Genomic DNA, 24,478 nt, shown 5'->3' with positions numbered 1-24,478 from the left:
TTATGTGAGGTAACAAGGGAAAAGTGTGAGTTCGCAGAAGTGAACAGCAGGCTGATTTGGAATTAACAGAGGAGGCTTAACGAAAGGCTTTGGATTTATGATCCTCACAAATAAGAAGAGATCTCAAACATATCTGTAAACGGGTTACACAGAACTTGGAGCCCAGGGGAGAAAATTACCAGAAGCAGAAAACAACTCCACTTTGAGAGTTATTAGTGTTATAAATGACTGGGACTCAATATTCTGTTAATAGTTTAATTTAATTAAGAAAATTGCAATAAGCAAAACAGCGCTGGGTGTGTGGGGAGTCTCCGCTCCACTCACACGAACGCTGTAAAGTTTAATCTTTTGGCTTATATTCCAGCCTTTAATACATATTCATATCTATTCTAATGCGTATTCATGAGTGTTCTCGGAATAGGCTGGGTTATGTTTATTAGTTCTTGGAAGAGGCGGCCTTCAAAGGCGCATGTCCACTTTATCTCTGAGGGTCTTTTTGACCCCCATCTGGTGGTCGTTGGATGAAGTCAGTGTCTGCCTCAGTTTCCCCTCTCGTTACCCTTCGATTCCGCACGTGCGCTCCTTTGCTCTTTCCTGTGCAACACTGCAGTCAGCAGTAAAACCACCTTAAATTCAATGCTCTGTGGTGAGCAGCAAAATCAGCTTAGATTAGCAAAACAGGATGGACATTGTAGTGTTTTCAGGGTACAGAAACTGTGAATGTCTTGTTTCTTGTTCCCCTAAGCTTTATAGTTACACAAAGAACAGTTATATTTCTATATATAATGAATTCCTAGGTTTGCGTATTTCACAATGTTGAAGACATATATTATTAGTACTCTCAAAGTTGGGTTAGCAAACACTTTATAATTATTTAACATGAATTCACAAACACATGTATTACATTAGCACGTTTTTGGGCTGCGCTAGAACTAGAACAACTTTGGGCTGCGCTAGAACTAGAACAAGTCACAGTAGGACATAAAGCGGCTCTGTCTGCCATAATTCCTATCATGCAATGGGTCAAATATATTCAAGATAGAGCCAAAGTGGGAGGCTATGGTGTGGCTGCCTTCCACTAACAGCTAGCCACTGCCCCCCATGAGTAATCAAGAAGTAAACCCTGATTTTGCACTCAAAAATAAATCTTTAATGAGGTTTGGAAAAACCTTGGATCTATTAACTCATCCTGAGACAGAGCACATTTGGTTTACTGGGAGATCAGCTAAGTATGTAGGAGGAAAATGGCTTGTGGAAACAGTAGCTTACCCTCCCCATTCTGAGAAATTTTTTTGAAACCCTGAGAGGGTGCAAAAGCAGCCAATATACTGAATTGTCTGGGCAGATATTTTAGGTAATCACCAGTAACATGTCTAGGGGAGATAGTTTAGGCAGCCCTATGATCTGTGACTTGGGCCCCAGCCAGGCCCCGGTTTCGGTCGTTACGGGGCGTAAGACCGGACGTTTTCACGTTAAGAAAAGCGCAAGTCCTTCGGACTAGCAGCAACGGGATACTCGAAAACTGGACCCTTTCTGCCGTCCTCACCTACAAGAGGACACACCGTGTAGGATTTCCCAACTGCTGGGAAGGGTTCTCTGTGTCCTCGTAACAACCAGGGCTCCCCAGCAACCGCAGATCCAGGCAAAGTCGAATCATTACGGCAATCGGCGACACGTCTTTCTTACTCTTTATCGCTGCGTCAGTATAGTAACAATTAGATGAGTTGCTGTGTTTTGCTTTGACTTTGCTATCGCACTTCAGTTTTGTTGTTTGTTTCTGCACTTGTTCTCTTATAATTTAATACATCAGTAAATATAAACTAACTTCTTTATTTGGGTGCCTGTGTCTTTTGCGCTGACCCCGCCCATCTGGCAAAATATAATATTAAGTAGCAGACCTATATAGGCCTCAGGACACTCTCAACTGTCCTTGAAATCTAGTAAAATCGATGCCACATGAAACACCAAGGACAGACTAATAGAAAAGCAGCGCAGCAAGCCCCTCCCCCCTTGAGAGCCAGTTAAGGACATGGAGACGGCAAACTGAAAGCTGAATTTCAGGAACTAGAGTTCCATATGGAGACCAGGAAGCAAATAAATCAATTTATTTGGGGATGGCAGCAAACCCTCAGAACTTCAGGCTCAGATGAAACAACCAGTGAAATCAAAGGCACATGCAGAAGAGCCAAGAGACCAATCACCCTGGGGTAATATGCATTTTAAAGAAACCCCTTATACAATGGGGCAGGTGCACATCATGCGGACAGGTAGCCAGGTATTAAAAGGCAGAGATAAAATACACTAACTCTGGGGCAGAAGGAGAGTATGAACTCCGCTTTACTGCCAGGGGCAAAGACCACATCCAGCCACACCCAGGGTCCTCTCCGAGGAAGCGTTCAGAAAGGGATGGGGGTCCGGTCTCCCCCTCAAGGCTCTGCCAGAGGGTCTTCCCGGACTCTTTTTCAACATTATTGCCCATCAGAGCCCTCTCATTCAGGGCACCGCTCCTTACGAGACCATCCTCACGCCGCCCCACACCCTTCGATCTCTGTGGTGCTCTTTTTAGCTCTCTTACTGAGACAGAATCCTTCTTCAGGCTCTCTTTGCACCCCAGAACCCTTCCTTCATTTGTTGTGATCTTAGACATCTGTTCAGTCACTCAGCCCCCGAGGACATCTGTACATCAACTGAACATACACGGTTTTTCCTCGTGTCCCGGAGCCGCCTTTTACCTCTCTCACAGCACCCTTCTCTCACCACCATACCTCCGGAGGCCAACCTCACGCCCCCCCCGGTCGGCGTCCCACAGCCACCTTCCGGCTCCGTTGCGCATTTTACGCCTTTTTCGCTCTACGAGAAGCTCTTCTGACGCCGTCTGTCATTCGGTTCCCAACATCCCAGGGACGCCTGTACTCTATTAAAATCCCCTCCAGACTGCTGCTTGTGCCCCTCAGCTTTCTTCAGCGTCTTCGATCCAAAGATGACCCCTCTAGCAGAACGCTGCCTTCCAGGTTGCCTTTAGTACACTTTTAGCTTCGTTGCAGAGCTCTCACCCTTCTGAGTCTTTCAGGAGACTTTGTGAGTCCATATCTGTGACCCACCCCACTTGTTCTTTCCACTCTTCTGTCTAATCCAAGCCTCCAATGACCTTTACTCTGTTAAGGTTCCCTGTGGGTTGAATTCTTACGTGGTCAAGTCGCTGAAGTAACAAGGAGAAAGAAAAAACCAAAATTCCTCAGCTGGCATCCTGGAGTTTCTCTGCTTGTCCCGTAAACTGAAGAAAGAGGAGAGAGCTGACTGCTTCTCCTCTGGCTGCTTTTATACCTTGTGGTAATTGCCACTTTCCCTTTCCCAGGGGATTGTGGGAAAAGCTGTGGGCGGTGCCTGGGATATATAAGCCACAGCCTTTGGTTGGGGGCTTCAGTCAGCTCTTGGGCTTCTCTGAGCTCAGAGCTCTCCTATTCCTGGAGCTGACTGCAGCTGTTGAGATGTCTGGGCTGTTTGAGAAGACTCTTTAAGGTAAGAACTTTAGAACCACCAAAAGTTAGAGCTCTTTATAGCAAGAATATGGTTGCATGCAAGTTTGTTTTTTTGTTTTTTTTGTTTGTGTTTTTTTTTTAAATGCAGTTGTTGAAGAGGAACCTTAAAACTGCAGGAACGTGCTAGTCAGACAACGTGGTTTTGTTGCTGGACATAAATTTAGACCCACAGGCCTCTGAAAGCTAAGCACAGGAACTTGGTTGCAGAGGGGCTAAGGCTTGGAGTTGCAGGAGGGATTTTGAAGATGGCATCTGGGAGAGGGCTGTCTACAATCAGCCCCCTTTGAGTGGGTGAATAGAGTGTGTTAGTTTCCAGCAAAATGCTAGGGTGGGCAGGGCAGCTCCAGCCTTGGTGTGCGGGGTTGTGTATTTTGTGTTGTCTGTCTTTGTCTTAGAGCTTCCTCCAGTCTTGAGGGTCTTGATAGCTTGCTGCTTGATAGTTTCCAGCACGATGCTAGTGTGGGCAGGGCAACTCCAGCCTTGGTGTCTGGGGTTGTGTGTTTTGTGTTGTCTGTCTGTCTGTTGAGCTTCCTCGGGCCTTGATGGTCTTCTGTGTGTCCTCATAGAACAAGTCTCGCATCTTGGGCATCATCCCTGCAAAGCCTTTCCTGATCAGCACGGTGCTGATCAGCAGCATCTTCAGTCAAAATTGCAGATCGGTCTCTGTACTTGGAAGTTTCTTGATGGTTGTCTTCTGCAATGTCATTCTCAATTGCATTGTCATCTGATCTCTGTCCATCCGGTTTCCCTGAGGGGGACTCATTCCCCGCATCCTTGCGTCCTCAGGTCTTGAAGGCGGCTTCTCGGGCATCCGTCGCTTCATTCCCTCGCTTTGCAGACGCATCGCTGTAGGTCTTATTGCCCAAAAGTCTTGGATTCCAGCGTCCCACATCTTGCTGCGAGTTTTATCTTGAGGTCAAGTCTTGTGACTCACATGGCTGTGTCTCGGGTCGGTCTGTGCCTGTGAGTGTTTGGCTTGGAGCTGCCCTGCCTGCTGTGTAGGATGAGGGGCCACGGGAAGCACCACAACCTGACTGACTCGGTGTTGAGCGCCGGTCCGGTAACTTGCATAATCCTGTTTTTCAGATCCCACAAGTAAAGGATGAGCAAGAAATGGATGGAGGAGGAGACAAGGGAACCAGCTGAAGGTTAGTCAGGGTGTGCAGTTGGTGGGAAGCTGCCTTCCTTGGCTACCTGACCACATTATTGTTTGTTGTCATTTTGAAGGTGGAAGCGGTGAGCGAAGCGGGATGCGGACACCAGAGGTGGCTGTGGCAAGGTGAGCAATGGCCGGTGGGCTGGAGGAGCAGTTATTCTCAGGTGTTGTATTATTGGTTGGTCATGAGCATCCCTTGTTGTTTTGTGGTGTGGTTTTTTTTATTGTTGTTTTTTTTTTTGTTTTTTTTGTGTTTTTTGTTTTTTTTTTGTTTTGTTTTTTTGGTTTTTTTTGGGGGGTTTTTTGTGTTTTTGTGTTTTTTGTGTTTTTTTGGTTTGGTTTTTTTGGTTGGTTTGGTTGGTTTGGTTGGTTTGGTTTTTTTTGGTTTGGTTGGTTTGGTTGGTTTGGTTGGTTTGGTTGGTTTGGTTGGTTTGGTTGGTTTGGTTGGTTTGGTTGGTTTGGTTGGTTTGGTTGGTTTGGTTGGTTTGGTTGGTTTGGTTGGTTTGGTTGGTTTGGTTGGTTTGGTTGGTTTGGTTGGTTTGGTTGGTTTGGTTGGTTTGGTTGGTTTGGTTGGTTTGGTTGGTTTGGTTGGTTTGGTTGGTTTGGTTGTGTTGTGTTGTTTTGTGGTGTTGTGTTGTTTTGTGGTGTTGTGTTGTTTTGTGGTGTTGTGTTGTTTTGTGGTGTTGTGTTGTTTTGTGGTGTTGTGTTGTTTTGTGGTGTTGTGTTGTTTTGTGGTGTTGTGGTGTGGTGGTGGTGTGGTGTGGTGGTGGTGTGGTGTTGTTTTTTGTGATGATTGATCAGCAGAACAGTAACTCTTTCTCTTGTTCTTTTAGGTGTCCAAAAGAGTGGTGGAGACAGGATTGAACTCTGGATCAAGAAAGGGAGAAGAATGCTGTGGGACTCTTCTGAGGCCTCTTTTTGTAGTGTTAGTGTTTGGAGATGGCTGAAGCGGTCCTAACTGGTGACATGGATTCTGATTTTTTTTTCCTTTTTTTTTTGTTTTCTGATTGCAGATGGTGAACAGGAACATGGGTACTGAAGGAACATGCCTGTCAGATGGAGCGGTGTTTGCTGCTGGACATAGATTCAGAACCCCAGCTCTCGGAAAGGTAAGTTGAGGGACTGAGTTGTTGAGGGGTTGAGGTTGGGAGTTGCTGGAGGGATTTTGAAGTTGCTTTCTGGGAGAGGGCTGTCTGGGAGTAGCCCCCTTTGCGTGGCTAAGCGGAGCAAGTTAGTTTCCAGCACGATGCTAGTGTGGGCAGGGCAGTTCCAGCCTTGGTGTCTGGGGTTGGTTGTGTGTTTTGTGTTGTCCGTCTTTGTCTTAGAGCTTCCTCAGGCCTTGTTGGTCTTCTGTGTGTCCTCACAGAACAAGTCCTGCATCTTGGGCATCATCCCTGGAAAGCATTTCCTGATCAGCACGGTGCTGATCAGCAGCATCTTTTTCTTGTGTGACAAATGTAAACCATAGATCGGTCTTTCATCTTCGAAGTTTCTTGATGGTCATCTTCTGAAACATCATTGCCACCTGCATCAGCATCTGTGGTCGTAGATTTTCCTGGAGTGGGAATCGATCCACACGTCCTTGTGTCCTCAGGTCTTGAAGTCCATGTTTTTTGGCATCCATCGCTTCATTTCCTAGCTTTGCAGTCGCATCGCTGTAGGTCTTCTTGCCAAGCAGTCTTGGATGCCGGAGATATGCTTCTTGCTTGGTGATCTCTTGGCATAGTCTCATGGTTTGAGGGGTTGTGTTTTGGGTTTGAGTGTTTGGTTTGGAGCCGCCCTGCCTGGAGTTGTAGGGTCAGGGTTTGTTGGAAGAGCCCTAAGGGAATATTCCAGCTGTTGAGCAGCGTTTCAGTGACTTGCATAATACAGTTTTTCAGATGCTGTGTGACAAAGACGATCAGGAAAAGGCTGGAGGAGGAGAGAAAGATGCCACCTGAAGGTTAGTCAGTGTTTGGTGTTGGTGGGGAGGTGCTTTCAATATTTATTAGAATCCCTGAGATTAGTTTGATTTATTTCTTACAGATGCAGAAGTCCAGGACATGGATCAAAAAGCAAAGCAGGTGGGTAGCTGAATGTCATAGCAAGGCTTGGTAAAGTCTGTCACAGGGCAGGTGGATGTAGTTGCTCTGAGTAGGATTAATGGATATTTTTTTTTTTTTTTTTTTTTTTTTTTTAGGTAGCAAAGCTGTGTAGAGCAGGCAGTTCATCTCAATGGGACATGACATTTGGAAGGTGAGCACTGTGAAATTGACTGCTGGAAGTGTTAAATGTTATGAGTAGTATTGAAGTAAAAAACATTACCTGTGTGTTTTTTCAGGTGGTGCCTCGCAGGGGCATCTGTCGAAGGATTAAGGTAAAGGAGATTGGGCAATTCTCTGGGAGGGTTTTGTTAGAAGCAGCAGTATATTACAAATTGCCTTGCTCTTTTCAGGTGCCATGTAGAGCCATTGAGGTGTCAGGAAGTACACCCATCAACTGCTTAAGAAGGTGAGATGCTAGTAAGCTCTTTCAGTAAGATCAAAGTCCTTGACCACTTGCTAAAGCATTTTCCTTTGTTTTTGCTGATGCTGTCCTGGCCATTGTTGGACTTGGCTGAGCGTTTGAGGTGAGGTGGAGTGGTGGGAATGACGAGGATCGTTTTACGGAGCAGAACAGTAATTTTGTCTCTTGGTCTTCTAGGTGACAGAAGCAGTGTCTCCGAGGAGCGTGTCGTCTGAGGAGGGCGTGCTGTGGGAGCAGTCGGTGCCGGTAGACAGGACGCCCTAGGATTCTGCACGGTTTATGGAGAACTGTCTTCGAGGAGACCATCTGAACCTGCGCCTTTTCGTCTAGCAAACTGTGTTTCCACGGCAGCGCTATGTTGTATTTCATCTGTGCCTCCTTCAGGGTTTCAGTCTCAAAGCCCATCAGGTAACAAATGTGTTGTTCTGGTGTTTGGCTTTGTAGGGCTCTGTATCTGCTGTTTGGCAGTATACTGACTTTGTACTGTAGGTCTCCAGATATACATTGTATGCGTGATTAGTTCTCAGTGTCTTGCAGTGCTTTGTAATTGAATTGCCGTGGCTTTGTGGCGGGCTGGGTGCTGTGGCTTCCGTGCCTCCCTGTATTTCTGTATTAGAACATTTACTGCATTGTACGGTATGGCTCATGTTGGTGTCGCGCCGCACTTGACCTGGTGTCGCGCCGCACTTGACCTGGTGTCGCGCCGCACTTGACCTGGTGTCGCGCCGCACTTGACCTGGTGTCGCGCCGCACTTGACCTGGTGTCGCGCCGCACTTGACCTGGTGTCGCGCCGCACTTGACCTGGTGTCGCGCCGCACTTGACCTGGTGTCACAGTTGTTACTCTATTTTTTCACTCCAGTGCACCAAAATAGTCTGTATTAGTGTCTGTGGTTCCATTGGTGTTTTCTATGTGTGGTTGTATTGTTCTGTGAAGCCTTATTTGTGTGTTAGGGTGGCTTTGTTACAGCATGTTGTACTGTATTAGATTACAATGCCCTACATTTGAGTGCTTATTTGAGTTTTTATTGCGCTGCGTTACTATGTAATGTAATGGTGTCTGAGTCTGTAGTGCACTACATTTGCCTGTAGGGGACTGTATTAGTGTGCCAGTGAGCCTATAGCATTGTAGGGGACTAGGTACACGACCCGGTGTTGCAATGTACGTGAAGGATTGATTTTGCATAGCTTTTTATTTGAATATGTATTTGTACTGCCTTACCTCATTGTTTGATTTTGTACAGCCCTACCTTAGAGCGGTAGATTTAGTCTGTAGTGGCTTTTGTTTGACTTTGTGATGCCTTGTAGTTTAATCCTAATTTGAGTCTGTGCTGAAATTAAATTGAGTTTGTGTAGTTATAGTACTTGACAGAGTCAGTGAAGTATTTGCCTGTAAGTAGTGGAAGTTTACAAAGAAGTCTGTAATTCCTTCTTTGTCTGTTTTTGACTGTATATAGTCCTGAATATTTGTTTACCTCTCCGTTGGACTCTGTACTTGAATACGTACTGTATTTTCAATAACTGTTTTTGACTGCATTGTGAGTGTACTCGTGTGTGTAATGTGATGGAACTGGCTGTAATTGACTGAGTGTAGCATTGTAACAATCTAGTGGTATGCATTGCCACTGCATGTGTATTGCTTTGTAATGATGTATGTGTATTGCCTTGAAACCAGCTGTGTACTGCCTTGTAGTGATGTACTTGAAGCCTTGGACCTGGCTGTGGGTAGCCTTGGACCTGGGTGTGGGTAGCCTTGTAGTGATGTACTTGAAGCTTGCAACTGGGTGTGGGTAGCCTTGCAACTGGGAATTGCTTTGTCATGATGTAATTGTCACCAAATAGTGTGTCTATTGCCTCGTACTGCTATAGTTTGGTATTGCCTAGTACTGTTGTTCTTGTATTTCCTTGTACTCAAGTGTGTATTGCCTTGCAATGATGCACCTGTGTATTGCCCTGTACCTGAATGTGTATTGCCCTGTACCTGAATGTGTATTGCCCTGTACCTGAATGTGTATTGCCTTGTAATTTTTTTATTTTTTTAATATAGTTATTAGTCATTTACTATGCTATAGTGGTAGCTACAGGTCCTTGCAGGGTAGATGACTTGGTTTTTGTGGGCTAGCTTGCTTGTATCATAGTGATTTAGGTGTGGCCTGTGCTTGTACATTGTATGTTGAGGTAACCATTGTTTCCTTTTCAGGTACTTAAAAAAAAAAATGCTTAGAATAAAAAAGCCCCAGCTGGGGGATTTTTTTTCGCTCCCCCAGCTGGGTTATTGTTTTCCCGGGTCCCGGTCGGTCTGCGAGGCGATGTTCATCGCCTGTGTTTGGATCCAGAAAGGCCTGAGACCTGGGTTTTGGCAGGCACGATGATTTAGGAGGCCTCCGGGAGCACAGCTCCTGGGGAGCATTGTGGATTCATGGCAGAAGCGGGTACTAATGATAGTAAAATGTAATTGGGATCTTTGCAGGAGAGGACGGCATAGGTGTTGTGTCAGGGGGGTAGTTTGGAGAATTGAAAGGCAACACTGAGATAGTAAGCCAGGCAGATGTTGTGAAGGGTCCTTAGTATTATCCGTAAGTCACTTGTTTAGAGAAAGGGATTGTAAAGATGTATTAGGTGTGTGGAACAAGTGGGAGCTAGTATAAAAAGGCATTTTTTCTGGTTTTGTGTACTGTGTCATTTCCTCGGTTAGGGACCAATAAAACTCAAACAAATCTGTGTTTTGCCATGCTTGTGTCATTGTTTCCTTGGTTAGCGACCAATAAAACTTGAATAAAGCTGTGTTTTGCCTTGCTGCGTCTCGTGTCATTGTTATCTCCGCTAGGGACCAATAAAACCTGAATAAAGCTGTGTTTTGCTTTGCTGTGTCCTGTGTCATTGTTTCTTAAGGTAGGTTTTGTATGTTGTCTCTTTGTAGTGACTGGATTGGCTGTGTATGTCTGTGTTGGTGTGTCTGTCAAATTCTATTTGTCTCTCTCTTTTGTCTTTGAGTTGGCCAACTCATTCTCTACTGTCCACTTTGTTCCTGTGTCTTTCCCTCTTCTACTGTCTCTTTCCGTCTCCTACTGTCTTTCTCTTTCTCTCTTCTATTGTCTTTCATCTACTGTCTTTCTTCTATTTTGTCTTTCTCCTTGTCTTTCTCTCTTCTACTTTGTCTTTCTTCTGCTTTGTCTTTCTCTCTTCTATTTTCTGCTTCTGTTTCTTCTACTTTTTCTGTTTCTCTTCTACTTTTTCTCTGTTTCTCTTCTACTTTTTCCTCTGTTTCTCTTCTACTTTTTCCTCTGTTTCTCTTCTACTTTTTCTCTTTCTCTTCTACTTTTTCTCTTTCTCTTCTACTTTTTCTCTGTTTCTCTTCTACTTTTTCTCTGTTTCTCTTCTACTTTTTCTCTGTTTCTCTTCTACTTTTTCTCTGTTTCTCTTCTACTTTTTCTCTGTTTCTCTTCTACTTTTTCTCTGTTTCTCTTCTACTTTTTCTCTGTTTCTCTTCTACTTTTTCTCTGTTTCTCTTCTACTTTTTCTCTGTTTCTCTTCTACTTTTTCTCTGTTTCTCTTCTACTTTTTCTCTGTTTCTCTTCTACTTTTTCTCTGTTTCTCTTCTACTTTTTCTCTGTTTCTCTTCTACTTTTTCTCTGTTTCTCTTCTACTTTTTCTCTGTTTCTCTTCTACTTTTTCTCTGTTTCTCTTCTACTTTTTCTCTGTTTCTCTTCTACTTTTTCTCTGTTTCTCTTTGTCATCTGTGTCAGTGATGCCGATTGATGTACGTCTCTCTCTCTATCCTCTTCTTTCCCTAGTGCCCGAAAACGGTATGAGCCAAACAGGTAAAGAAATCTGAGGAGGGGAGAAGAAACGGGGGAGGCTAGATTTGGGGGGCAGCTGTGTGTTGGCTGTTGTGGGGATTAACTTTTGGGACTGTATCTGAGGCTTCACGTAGTGATGCTGGGGTATTTAGCCTGAGGGTTTGGTTTTTGTTTGGTGTTTGTTTTTTTTTTTTTTTTTTTTTTTTTTTTGGGTTTTTTTTTTTTTTGTTTTCTGGGGGGGAGAGGGGGCAAGATCCTGCCACTGAGGAGAGGGAAGGCAAACGTGAAGGTCATCTGTGTGATTCGGTCGGTACCTGTCAGCTGATGGACTCCAATAAAAATGAGCCGTGAACCCGCTTAAGGAGGTGCTTGCTTAATTTTTTGCAGACGTTCAGTTTTTAAGGGGAGATGCCTGACCCGGGCAGTGACTGGAAGAGGGGCGTGGGGGGGGCTTGTGCTGCAGTTGGGTGGCGCCGGTGACTGCCTGGGGCCCTGCGAGGGGGTTAAATGGGTCCTGCGGGGGGCAGGGGGTAACGGGGACGCTGGGGGGCGCTTTTATTTTGGAATTATTTTTTTTCCCCTTTCCTTTTTTTTTTGTTTTTTACCCTTTTTTCGGCGCTCGTTGCGCCCTCCCCGGTGGCGAGAAGCCGGCACTGCAGCAGCGAGGCGCCGGTGTCTCTGCGCATGCGCGGCAGAGGCGGCTGAAGCCGGGCACCCGCCCTCGTTACGGAATCATGGCGGCGCGCTCTCGCTCCGTACGGAATGGCCTGCCTCTTCCCGGCTCCGCCGCTGTTGGGTGTTGGCGGAGCGGGCGGGCAGAGTGCGGAATGCCAGATCGGCGGCCGCTCCGCTGTGCCGCGTCGCCTCCGGGGCGAGGAAAAGGCGCGGGAGGGCTGGGGACGGCAGGGGGGGCCGAAGTGGGCACGGAGGGGGAACGTCTCTATGGAGAAATGAAGGCGGTCTGGCTCGGGAGCAGGCCGTCTATCCCGCGGGGAGTCGTCTCGATGGTGGCTGTCCTCCAGCGCACGCGCAGAAGCAACTACTGGCAAGCGGGAGGCGCATGCGCGGATCGGCGAGCATCCGGGTACCTGTCGGCTTCTTTGGGCGCCACTGCGCATGTGCGAAAGGCGGGGGGGGGGTTGTTGGTACTTGCCGGTGCGCATGCGCGGACTCTGCGCCGCAGTGCGAGCTGCAGTACCGCTCTTCAGCCACAGGGTGGCAGCACTCGCGGCGGTAAACGGGAGAAATGAATAAGAAACAGCGGCGCGGAGCCGCCCTCCGCATGAGTACGGAAACGAGACCGGCAGAGACGTTAAGCGGCGAGCGGAGATGTGTAAGCGGAGAGGCGAGCCCTTGTGTGTCTCGACAGCTGTAGAGCCATTTAGCCTTCCGCTGCACCTCTGCCGCCTCGTGTCACCACTCCCCCTCCGTTCGTGTTTCCGCCCCCCGTGCGTGTCTCCGGCTCCCATCTCTGCGTTCCTTTCTGTGTCCCCGGTTTTTTCTTTAATTCGGTTTTCTCCTCAAAGTAATTCAAGGGATTGCACAACCTCTTGAGTTATGACGGTTTTGTGTCAACAGAAATTTAATTACTTCAGATAAATGAATCACTGTAACTCATCTATAATAAATCTCTCCAATATTCTAAAGGATACATTTCCTGATGAAGTTAGGTGCACTCTTTGCCAGTGTTTGTTTTTCCTTTCGTACCACCATGTTAGGGACAGATTTGTTCATTTTTTTGTTTTGCTTGTGTGTTCTTTCACTTCCTTAGGGAAATCATTTGTGAAGGTAAGGACCTGTACCTGGCACAATTCCTGCCTGTGGTCTGTATTTCATATAGACACTCTTGGCACTGCTGAAATGACTTGCCTATGTTGTGTAAAGCAACTGCCAATTTTACACTGAGAATTTTTTTATCAGTTGCTCCTGATGAGAGATTAAGGCCTGGACATGTTTTGTGTGGACATGATAGCTCATCCCATAGCATGGGCATTGAGAGGAGCTGTCTGGTAAGAAATGAAGATTTGAGGGAGGGCTTTGCTCTATATTGGAGCTGGGAGGTTCAGTTCTGTCCCAGAGTTGGGTTATTGCAGCTGGAGCTCACAGTGTGGCCTCGAGGTTGCTTGCACAACATGCACGTGACTGTCCATCCAGTTACCTCCCAGGATGATGAGGCCTCCACTTTATGATGGGGTCTGTCCTCGACCCAAGAGTCCCCATTCACCATCAATCGCTTCTCATCAGGATAATTCTTCAGCAGTCCAGTTGTTCCAACTTAAGTCTCAGTCAATGCATCCTCCCACTATATGTGGTTATTTTGAGTATTTACAGTCTACAAACTGACATTATTATTCTAAGTGGACGAGTAAAAGTCTAACTAACTTTAAATCATAGGAATTCAGCTACAATTTCATTTTAATTGCAGCCTCCAAATACTCCAACTGTTAATACTATGTCAACACCCTTAAGTCAAGCAGTTTTCAGTTTTCCCAAATCTTAAACAATTATGCCTCTAATTCCACTGTGTCCCCAGAAGCAGCTGACAGAACCAGCTGTATGCCCTCCTGCCCCTTTATTCCTGGAAGCTTTTGGCACTGCCCCTTCCCCAGATGGTGGTGGGATGGTTGGTGGGTGGTGTCTGGGGTACATAAACCCCCCCACATCTGCCCAGGGCTCTCAGTGTGTCTTGGTGCTGCGCTGGGGTCAGAACTCTGCTGTTCTTGCAGTTGGTGGCAGCTGTGGAGCTCACTGGGTCAGTAGTTTTGGGAGCTCATGGACACAGAGGCATCAGCTTTCTGCAAGAGCCTCTGAGTCATCAGTCTGTGCAGTCAGAAGGGCGTTTCTTGCCCGCATGTTTTTCTCCTGTTGGTAGCTTTGTATGAGATATTTTGGGGTTATAAAGTGTTTAAATATTCTGTATTTTAATATTCTGTTTATTATTCCTTGTGCCAGTTACGAATAGGAATGGGTTGAGACTTGCATCCTCCTGGAAGCCAAGTAGAGGGATAGGTGCCGGAGAGGGCTTGTGGGATGGAGGGGACAAGGTTGGGAATTAGAAATTTATAAAAATGTAAGTTTCTAGGGACTTTGGGATTGAAATAGACATGCCAGGGGAGGTATGACACTCCATTGGATTCGCACCTTTCTGATTTTGGCCATCCATGGTGCAGGTGACCTTAGATTCAGCCTAAAGAAATCCATATTATTCTGCTCTTTTCCCCATCTCACTGCTGGAAATTTCTGATGTGCTTTAGTGAACGTTTTCTGGTTCTCTGTGGCCTGAGTCTTTTCATAGCCCCAGGGGTCAAACTGCAGCTGTGGGCAGGGGGAGTGGGGAGGGATAGGGGGTGGACTTAGAGTTAGGGTGTGATGTTCTCAGATGGGTTGCAGGTGAGGTTCCTTCATCCCAGGTGAATACAGTGAAGGAGAGGAGGGTTTTTTCCAGGGGATTGTGAGAAAGAGGTGGGGCAGGACAATCGCATAGAAGCCTCCACATGGGTTTAAGGGCCGAGTCTGTGTGTGGAGTGAATCAGTGGCTTCTGGATGAGTCGTCTGCAAATTCTTCATCTTTCAGGTTCTAAAACTGAACATGGCTACAAACTAAGATACTACAAAGAGCAGGTGAGTGGTTTACTTTAATAATATCCAGAGCTTTAACGTGTTCTTGAAGAGTTGATGATAATGTTAGGGCAAAATTATAGGAATACAAACATTTTTTACTTGTGTGGAAAAGCCACGTGTAAATCTTTTGAATTTGGGAGCCGAAATTTGAAAAAATGACAGAGCTGCTGAGGGATCGAATGTTTGTGGTTTTAGGTACTAAAGAAAAATGGTAGGCAGATTGTTGGTAGTGCTGTGGGTAGGGTTCCATGTGAGGGTGAGGGCCAGCAGAAGGTTTCAGTGGTCACTCTGTGGATTTTCTTTCTAGGCCTTTTTATATGGAATTTTGGAGCCATATTGATCAGCAGTGGGAAAGACCCCGAGGGGTGGAATATTCGAGGTTTTTGGTACTAAAGGAAAGATGAAGTGATACTGTTGGTGGTGCTGTGGGAAGGGTTCCATCTGAGGGTTAGGGCCAGCAAAAGTTTTCAGTGGTCACACTATGGATTTTTTTTCTGGGCCCATTTATTATGAATTTTCAAGCCATATTTAGATACAGTGGGTGTGCTGTTGAGGGGTCAAATATTTGAGGTTTTTGGTACTAAAGCAAATTTGTAGCCAGATTGTTGGTGGTGCTGTGGGTAGGGTTCCATGTGAGAGGTAGGGCCAGCAAAAGTTTTCAGTGGTCACTATTTCCATTTTTTTTCTAAGCCAATTTATATGGAATTTTTCAGCTGTATTGATGAGCAGTCGCAGAGCCCCTGAGGGGTTGAATATTTGAGGTTTTAGGTACTAAAGTAAAGCTGTAGCCAGATCGTTGGTGGTGCTGTAAGTAGGGTTCCATGTGAGGGTTAGGGCCAGCCAAAGTTTTCAGTGGTCACACTATGGATTTTTTTCTGGGCCCATTTATTATGAATTTTGGAACCATATTGTGAAACATCTGGAGATCGGCCGAGGGGTTGAATATTTGAGGTTTTTGGTACTAAAGCAAATTTGTAGCCAGATTGTTGGTGGTGCTGTGGGTAGGGTTCCATGTGAGAGGTAGGGCCAGCAAAAGTTTTCAGTGGTCACTATTTCCATTTGTTTGCCAGGCCAGTTCATATAGAATTTTGGAGTCACACTGGTCAGCAGTGGGAGACCCCCTGCCGGGTGGAATATTTGAGGGTTTTGGTACTAAAGCAAAGTTGTAGCCAGATTATTGGTGGTGCTGTGGGAAGGGTTCCATATGGGGGTAAAGGCCAGCAATTGTTTAACATGGTCACTCTTTGTGGGTTTTTTCCGGGCCCATTTATATGGAATTTTGGAGCCATATTGAGATACAGTTGGATGGATGGTTAGGGGTGAAATATTTGAAGGGTTTCAAAGCTAGAGTAGGGGAGAGGGCTGAGTGGGAACCATCAAGGCAGCATGTTTATTTTTCTGCATTCAGCTAGTGTGTGCCAGGCAGGGCAGCTCCATCCTCTGTCTGTGTTCCTTTGTGTAGCTTGTGCAGTCCATCATCTTCTACATCTCAGACCCAGGTCCCAGTATTTTTTTTGCAAACAATAATTGCAGCACACACCTTGTGCCCTTAGGGTCTTGAACAGCTTTGCTCATCATCACAGCACTAATCAGGTGCTGCTTCTCTTGCACTGGAACTTGAAAGCACAGCTGAGTCTTGTGGCTCATAAGCACCACTCCTGAGCCATACCTTTTCCTGGGCATTCCTTCCTGCTTCCTTGTGTTCTTAGGTCTTAGCAAGGCTTCTTGCACATCCATCCATCTCTCGTTTTCTTGTCTCAGATTGTGATGTTTGATTCTTTCTCTGGGTCTGCCTTAGGGCCTCCTTGCTATTTAAACTAGAAGTGGAATGACTGTGGGAATAATGTGACCAACGTGTTGGGTCAAGTCATATCACTTCCAATTGTAAACCTATTAAAGATTTGGCAAGCTGACAACTGCTTGACCTAAGTGACTTGTGATTTGACTAACCATGAGCAGCTGGAGGGATAAGGCCTTAGGCTGCAGTTTTAATTAATCTTTAGGTGAACTCCTGTGAGGAGGAACCTCAGTGAGACTTCTACTCTGCCTGCTATAATAATATTACTAGATGTAGACAGTGAGAGAATTACCCAAAATTATCCTCTACAGCAGTAAGGTTGGGGAAATGGAACTGAGGAAGAATTATCCTCCAGCAAAGCAACTGGAAGAGAAAAAAAAATTGGCCAGAAAAGGAGGGGACTGATGGTGAATGGTGACTCTCAGAAAGAAGAGGAAAGAACAGATCAGAATGGGAAGACCGTGTTCGCCATGTAAGATAACTAGATGAAGAGTAATGTGAACAAGTGCACAGTCATATTGTGAGGCATTATAAGGAGCAGGTAAAATAAGAGTGGTTTTTTTCTGTCCAGAGGCACCCAGCTGAAGCTGCAATAAGATGATTCTGTGACTAAACCATGGGGCTGAACTTTTCTTTCCAGTCAGAGACTAAGATTGGATCCAGCTATAGCTTGACTCCTCCCTGCTGAAGAGCTTAAAAAACAAAGAAGTCCATTCACAAACCTCACAATGTGTCAAGAGGACCTTTCCAGACTCTTCTTCAACATTCACCTCTGTCTCATGTCACCATACATCTCTTTCCCCAGTAGCATCTGAAGTCTGGGAGTTATTTTTCTTGTGGAGAGGTTTTTTTCTCACATTTTCATCACATCCTCTGTGTGTGTGTGGTTGGGCTGGAGCTGCTCTCTCTGGGGCGTGTAGCAATGGTGGGGTTGGGGGAAGAATAGCAGTGGGGTTGATGTTGATCTGCTGTCTCCAACTGCTGAGGCACAGACAGTGCAGTGCATTTCAAGGCAAGTAGCAGCTCTCAGCAGGGGAGGGTGGTCTTTTCCTCAGTGTTACTGAGAGGGGGTGGCTGGAGTCATCTGGGAGAGGCTACCACAGGGATGGCTGAGCAGGATGGGTGGCCAGGTTGGTAAGGCTTTAACATGTGGGGCCTCATGATAATTTGTTTTGTTTTGTTTTGTTTTCTTAATTGTAGGTAGTTTGGATCTAGATAGTATTTCTAAAGGGAACCCTCTGTAACTGTTCAGCTATTGCTCAGCCTCCACCTGACTGCAGAATATTGATGTTTCAATGCAGAGGGAGAAGCCACACATCAGAGATGGAGGAGAGGAGCAGAGCGGCTGTCAGAGAGCAGGTGGGTGCGTGTTGAAGAGGAGCCTGTGGTGAGTGAAGACTGGTGTGCTGGAACAGCAGTTGTTTGTCAGGAGTTGTGTTGTCAGGGAGTGCCAAGCATCCCTTCTGTGTGCTTCCCAGGTGGCACGCAAGGCTCAACCTGTAACCAGCAGAGGCCAGACGGGCAAAGGGGAGAGCAGCAGAGGGGAGATGTTTTGGGCAGGCTTCTGGCTTCGGCAGTGTCTCAGCGTGGGTTGTTTGCTCTCATTTTTGTAGATGAGGTGACCGGCTTGGTGTCCCAGAGGGCAGAGCAGAGAGCTGGGTAAAGGTGGGTGTGGGAGGATGGGGATGACTGTGGGTGGTTCTGACTCGCTTACACTTCTCTGGGTACAAACAGTAGCTGCAGGAATTCTGAGGGAAGGAACATCCGGAGTCCTACCCCAAGAAATAAAAGAAATGATAGCGAGAGATAGCTCTACAACCCAATTTGAGAAAGATCATCAGGCGTGGTGGCAACTTGTAAATTTTACCTACTTGCATGGTGAGCAAATCGAGGCCTACGTGCTCACTATTAGTGCTGCCAAGGAGAAAATCATCTTTCCTGTCCTGACCTTAGGAACTGTGCATCAGAATGTTGTAATTCGACCCATAGGCCATAATGTTTGGGTAAGTTTTGATCACTCCAGGAGTAAGTGGCAATCAATTAGTACAGAGGCCTGTATTCCTAAAGAACAACTAGGATATATTTGTGAAAATACAGTTATAGAAAATGAAGATTTGTGCTTAGATACTGAAGATAGTTTGTGTACTTTTGAAATGTTTCCCCATAATGACAACCGATCACAGGTTTATTATGTAGGAAATGGCTGTGCATGTATTAGAACATTATGCCGTAATATTTTCATTGATTATTGTCCTGAGATAGCAAATGGTACAAATTTGTGTGTGTGTAATTTTTCTAGAACCGTAGGTTGTGATTTTGATTATTCCGTTCCTGTAACCACTATGCAATTGATTGAAGCTGAATATACTATGTATCATAATGTACCGAAGTTGCAGATAGGCATGAATATTGATCTTCTTAAGGTAATGCTTATACACCCTGACATAGAACACTTAGTTCGTTAAGTTAATAGAACTGCACAACGCATGCTTTGGCAAGTAACGCATGATTCCAAAGGTATAAAACAGGTACTAACAAAGATAGAACAAGTAGGGAAGCGTCATTGGTGGGATATCTTTACGAGATATTCCCCTGCGACTACGCAAGTATTCCACTACCTAACATGCCCTCTATTAGTCATGGTAGTGATAATACTCATGTTATCCTTCCTAAATGTGTGGCTATACTACAAACGGTCAAAAGGATCCGAGTACTGTGGGTAACGATTCAAAGGCATCACAACCTTCCCTTGCAACTTGACAAAAAAATTCGTAAGTTCTAAGGAAAGGGGGGAATGAAAAAGAGAAAGATCCTGACAGGATTAACTCCTCTAAGGAGAGGAGAGCAGGCCAAGCTGTTTGAGTGAATTTACTTTATGTAGAATTAAAACTTGTAATATGTTAATGAATTTGTATTCATAACCAGTAAAATTTAGGGTTAAACTGAGAAAGAAGTGAGCAAAGCAGCTGAGACATGTAATTTTCCACTAGAACAATGTAACCAAACACAAGGCCAGAACGAGATTAGCTTCTGTCTCGAAGATAATTAAAAGTGTAGGTCTTAGTCTTAAAACAAGACACTGCCAAGACCATTTAGGTGCCAGCTGGGCACCAAAGAATGTGAACATCTTCACATGAAGGACATAAAGGATGCCACCACCAACAGATAAGAAGAAAGTTATGGAACATAAAGGATGTCACCACCAACACATAAGAAGAAAGTTATGGATAGAGTCTGATATTGCCTTGTAACAATATAATGAAGTCGGCAAGAATTGAGGATGTAACAATGTTGTAACCTCCCCTTTTACTGTATAAATACCCTAACCCTTTCCCTTAACCCGCGGAACTCTTTGTCCAGCGAGAGCTGGGAGTTCCCTGGATCCGCAAACAAATACCTTTGCTGTTTAAAGGCTTAAAACACTGTCTCTAAACAGTTTTATTAGGCCTTTTTGGGCTTCATAGAGAAGGTGAGATGGTTGCGGGCTGGATCATCCAGAGACTTTACTTCGACTCGGTTAAGTGTTTCCCTTTGTTTTTGCAGGTGCTGCACGTGCCACCTTTGGAGGGGGAAGAGCGCTGGAGGTGAGACGGGATGGTAACGAGGAGGCTCGATCGCACAAGCAGAACAGGAATTGTGTGTCTCCTGGTATTTCAGGAGCCAGAAGCGATGGTGGCCATAACGTGTGGAAGGAGAAGGTGAGGAGGGCAAGTCGGGGGTTATGAGGAGTTTGTGGAAGAAGTTGGTATTTGGCTGATGTCCTTTTCTGCTGGCATTGCTGTTTGTTATTGCAGATGCTGAGGAGGAAATTTGTGGTTTTGGGAAGATCCCCGTCGGCCGATGCGGGTTGCTTTGCCGTCCAGTGCTTCAGAGCCCCAGCCGTTTGAAAGGTAAGAGAAAGGGAGGATGGTTTGGGGAGGGTCTGTGTAGAGGGGTCAAGGTGAGCAATCGCTGGCTCGGGTTTTAAAGTTACTGTAGGGGAGCGAGCTGTCCAGAAGCGGTGCCCTTTGGGTGGTTGATGGGAGCCTGTCCCTCCCTGGCATGATGCTAGCAAGTTCCAGGAACTGTATGAGGACTGGAGGTGAGGTGGTAGTGCAGGGCTTGTGGAGCTGGTGTCTTCTCTCAAGCAGAACAATAGTTTTGTGCCTTTTAGTTGCCCTGAATGACGATGCCTACGGCGTCCAACTCTGGAAAGCGTGGGTGAGTGGGATCCCGCAGGGCTCTTCTGCGAAGCTGGGACACTTGGAAGGGAATGGGGCTGGCCGATGTTGGACTTATTGCTGAATATTCTGGTAGGTGTTTTGGTGTTGTTTGTGGTGACAGTGGTTATGTGTGCATCTGGGGGGTTTTTGGTTTGTTTTTTTGCTCTTGTGGTGTGATTGTTTTTATTCTTTATTTTTTATTTTTTTAAATGCAGGTGGTGAAGGGGAACCTAGCGAGTTGAGGATTATCCTGAGCTGCACCTGGTTTTTTTTTTTTTCCGGGCTAACTGTGGCTTTGGAGTGCCAGTTCTCTGAAAGATAAGTTGAGGGCCCAGGGGTGGGTGGGAGGGGCTGAGCAGAGGAGTCGAGGTTGGGAATTGCAGGTGGTGTTTTGAAGTTAGTGTAGGGGAGAGGGTTGTCTGGGAGCAGCCTCCTTTGGGTGGGTGAAGGGAAGAGGTTACTTTTCAGTACGATTCCAGCACGGGCAGGGCAGCTCCAGCCTTGGTGTGTGGGTTTATGTGTTTTATGTTGTCAGTCTTTGTTGTCTTAGAGCTTCCTCAGGCCTTGAGGTCCTCTGTGTCCTCACAGAGCAAGTCCCGCATCTTGGGCATCCTCCCTGGAAAGCCTTTCCTGATCAGCACGGTGCTGGTCAGCAGCGTGTTATTCCGCACGATGAGTCTAAATTGCAGATCGGTCTCTTGACTTGGAAGTTTCTTGATGGTTGTCTTCTGCAACGTCATTCTCAATTGCGTTGTCATCTGATCTCTGTCCATCCAGTTTCATGAGGGGGACTCGTTCCCCGCATCCGTGCGTCCTCAGGTCTTGAAGGCGGCTTCTCGGGCATCCGTCGCTTCATTCCCTCGCTTTTAGCAGACGCATCGCTGTAGGTCTTATTGCCCCAAAGTCTTGGATTCCAGTGTCCCTCTTCTTGCTGCGAGTTTTATCTTGAGGTCAAGTCTTGTGACTCACACGGCTGTGTCTTTGGTCAGTCTGTGCCTGTGAGTGTTTGGCTTGGAGCTGCCCTGCCTGCTGTGTAGGATCAGGGGCCATGGGAAGCGCCATTAACTGACCGACTCGGTGCTGAGCAGCTTTCCAGTGATTTGGGTAATCCTCTTTTTCAGGTCCCAAGTGTCAATGACTAGCAAGAATCCGATGGAGGAGGAGAGGAGGCTGCCATCCAAAGGCTGGTCAGGGCGTGCAGTTGGTGGGAAGGTGCCTCCTTTGGGTGCTTGACCGCATTATGGTTTATTGTCATTTTGAAGGAGGAGGCGGCGAGCAAAGCGAGTTACGGACACCGGATGTGGCTGTGGCAAGGTGAGCAAAGGCTGGTGGGCTGGAGGAGCAGTTATTCTCAGGTGTTGTATTATTGGTTGGTCATGAACATCCCTTGTTATTTGTGGTTTTTTTCAGGTGAACTCCTAACCTTGTTTTGGCACCCCAAAGAGATGGCAGGCAGATGGGTGAGAGGCCGAGGTAAAGAAGCAGGAGATGGACATCACAGTGGGCTGCCTGTTGTTGGGGACAATATCTCAGCGTGTGCCTTTTGCTTTGACTTTTGCAGGTGTCACACACAGTGCTGGAGTGACAAAGCCATGTCTTGAGGAGCAGTCGGAGAAGGTGAGATGGCTGTGGGCTGGGTCAGCCATGTGTTAACGTCAACTCTGTTAAAGGTTTCCCTTATGTTTCAGGTGCTGTGCGTGCCACCTTTGGAACTGGCTGAGCACTGAAGGTGAGCTGGGGTGGTAGAGAGTGGGTTCGTGGAGCTGGTGGCTGCTGATCAGCAGAACAGTAACTCTTTCTCTTGGTCTTCTAGGTGTCCAAAGCAGTGGACATTCAACTGCTTTGACACAGCATTCAACTCTGGATCAAGGAGGTGAGTGGAACTGGGTGGGGCTCTTTTGAGGTGGTGGGTGTAGTGTAAGTGGTTGTTGATGGCTGAAGTGCACCTTATTGGTGACACTGTTTCTGATTTTCCTCTTTTAGTGTTTGCAGGTGATGAAGAGGAACATGCCCGTCAGACAGCGTGGTGTTTTGCTGGACATAGATCCAAAACCACCATCCCTCAGGAAGATAAGTTGAGGGACTGAAGTGAAGTGCTGAGGTTGGGAGTTGTTGCAGACGGGATTTGGAAGTTTTCTGAGCAAAGGCTGGTGTGGGCTGCCTGTTGTTTTAGGCAGTATTTTCGGCAGCATGTGATTTTCCTTTGACTTTTGCAGGTGCCACAGAAAACCATGCGTTGAGGAGCGGTCAGAGAAGGTGAGATGGTTGCGGGCTGGATCATCCAGAGGCTTTACTTCGACTCGGTTAAGTGTTTCCCTTTGTTTTTGCAGGTGCTGCACGTGCCACCTTTGGAGGGGGAAGAGCGCTGGAGGTGAGACGGGATGGTAACGAGGAGGCTCGATCGCACAAGCAGAACAGGAATTGTGTGTCTCCTGGTATTTCAGGAGCCAGAAGCGATGGTGGCCATAACGTGTGGAAGGAGAAGGTCGGGGGTTATGAGGAGTTTGTGGAAGAAGTTGGTATTTGGCTGATGTCCTTTTCTGCTGGCATTGCTGTTTGTTATTGCAGATGCTGAGGAGGAAATTTGTGGTTTTGGGAAGATCCCCGTCGGCCGATGCGGGTTGCTTTGCCGTCCAGTGCTTCAGAGCCCCAGCCGTTTGAAAGGTAAGAGAAAGGGAGGATGGTTTGGGGAGGGTCTGTGTAGAGGGGTCAAGGTGAGCAATCGCTGGCTTGGGTTTTAAAGTTACTGTAGGGGAGCGAGCTGTCCAGAAGCGGTGCCCTTTGGGTGGTTGATGGGAGCCTGTCCCTCCCTGGCATGATGCTAGCAAGTTCCAGGAACTGTATGAGGACTGGAGGTGAGGTGGTAGTGCAGGGCTTGTGGAGCTGGTGTCTTCTCTCAAGCAGAACAATAGTTTTGTGCCTTTTAGTTGCCCTGAATGACGATGCCTACGGCGTCCAACTCTGGAAAGCGTGGGTGAGTGGGATCCCGCAGGGCTCTTCTGCGAAGCTGGGACACTTGGAAGGGAATGGGGCTGGCCGATGTTGGACTTATTGCTGAATATTCTGGTAGGTGTTTTGGTGTTGTTTGTGGTGACAGTGGTTATGTGTGCATCTGGGGGGTTTTTGGTTTGTTTTTTTGCTCTTGTGGTGTGATTGTTTTTATTCTTTATTTTTTATTTTTTTAAATGCAGGTGGTGAAGGGGAACCTAGCGAGTTGAGGATTATCCTGAGCTGCACCTGGTTTTTTTTTTTTTCCGGGCTAACTGTGGCTTTGGAGTGCCAGTTCTCTGAAAGATAAGTTGAGGGCCCAGGGGTGGGTGGGAGGGGCTGAGCAGAGGAGTCGAGGTTGGGAATTGCAGGTGGTGTTTTGAAGTTAGTGTAGGGGAGAGGGTTGTCTGGGAGCAGCCTCCTTTGGGTGGGTGAAGGGAAGAGGTTACTTTTCAGTACGATTCCAGCACGGGCAGGGCAGCTCCAGCCTTGGTGTGTGGGTTTATGTGTTTTATGTTGTCAGTCTTTGTTGTCTTAGAGCTTCCTCAGGCCTTGAGGTCCTCTGTGTCCTCACAGAGCAAGTCCCGCATCTTGGGCATCCTCCCTGGAAAGCCTTTCCTGATCAGCACGGTGCTGGTCAGCAGCGTGTTATTCCGCACGACGAGTCTAAATTGCAGATCGGTCTCTTGACTTGGAAGTTTCTTGATGGTTGTCTTCTGCAACGTCATTCTCAATTGCGTTGTCATCTGATCTCTGTCCATCCAGTTTCATGAGGGGGACTCGTTCCCCGCATCCGTGCGTCCTCAGGTCTTGAAGGCGGCTTCTCGGGCATCCGTCGCTTCATTCCCTCGCTTTTAGCAGACGCATCGC

The 24,478-nt window shown here is 46.7% G+C and overlaps 4 long non-coding RNA genes across 4 annotated transcripts; all 4 read left to right on the top strand.

Moving 5' to 3' along the window:
- Positions 1–2,079: 2,079 nt before the first annotated feature.
- Positions 2,080–4,850, top strand: LOC139801843 (uncharacterized). Its single transcript, XR_011728366.1, has 3 exons — positions 2,080–2,207; positions 4,626–4,687; positions 4,767–4,850. It is a non-coding gene; the product is annotated as an uncharacterized lncRNA (long non-coding RNA).
- A 2,163-nt stretch (positions 4,851–7,013) lies between these two features.
- On the top strand, positions 7,014–10,060 carry LOC139801833 (uncharacterized). Its single transcript, XR_011728349.1, has 2 exons — positions 7,014–7,051; positions 7,130–10,060. It is a non-coding gene; the product is annotated as an uncharacterized lncRNA (long non-coding RNA).
- A 10,157-nt stretch (positions 10,061–20,217) lies between these two features.
- Positions 20,218–21,449, top strand: LOC139801874 (uncharacterized). Its single transcript, XR_011728375.1, has 3 exons — positions 20,218–20,308; positions 20,572–20,710; positions 20,836–21,449. It is a non-coding gene; the product is annotated as an uncharacterized lncRNA (long non-coding RNA).
- A 1,744-nt stretch (positions 21,450–23,193) lies between these two features.
- LOC139801842 (uncharacterized) lies at positions 23,194–24,422 on the top strand. Its single transcript, XR_011728364.1, has 3 exons — positions 23,194–23,284; positions 23,548–23,686; positions 23,812–24,422. It is a non-coding gene; the product is annotated as an uncharacterized lncRNA (long non-coding RNA).
- Positions 24,423–24,478: the final 56 nt, after the last annotated feature.

This window comes from Heliangelus exortis, chromosome 13 (assembly GCF_036169615.1).
Source record: "Heliangelus exortis chromosome 13, bHelExo1.hap1, whole genome shotgun sequence".
Taxonomy (NCBI): Eukaryota; Metazoa; Chordata; class Aves; order Apodiformes; family Trochilidae; genus Heliangelus; species Heliangelus exortis.
This window is presented reverse-complemented; position numbering and strand designations above follow the sequence as displayed.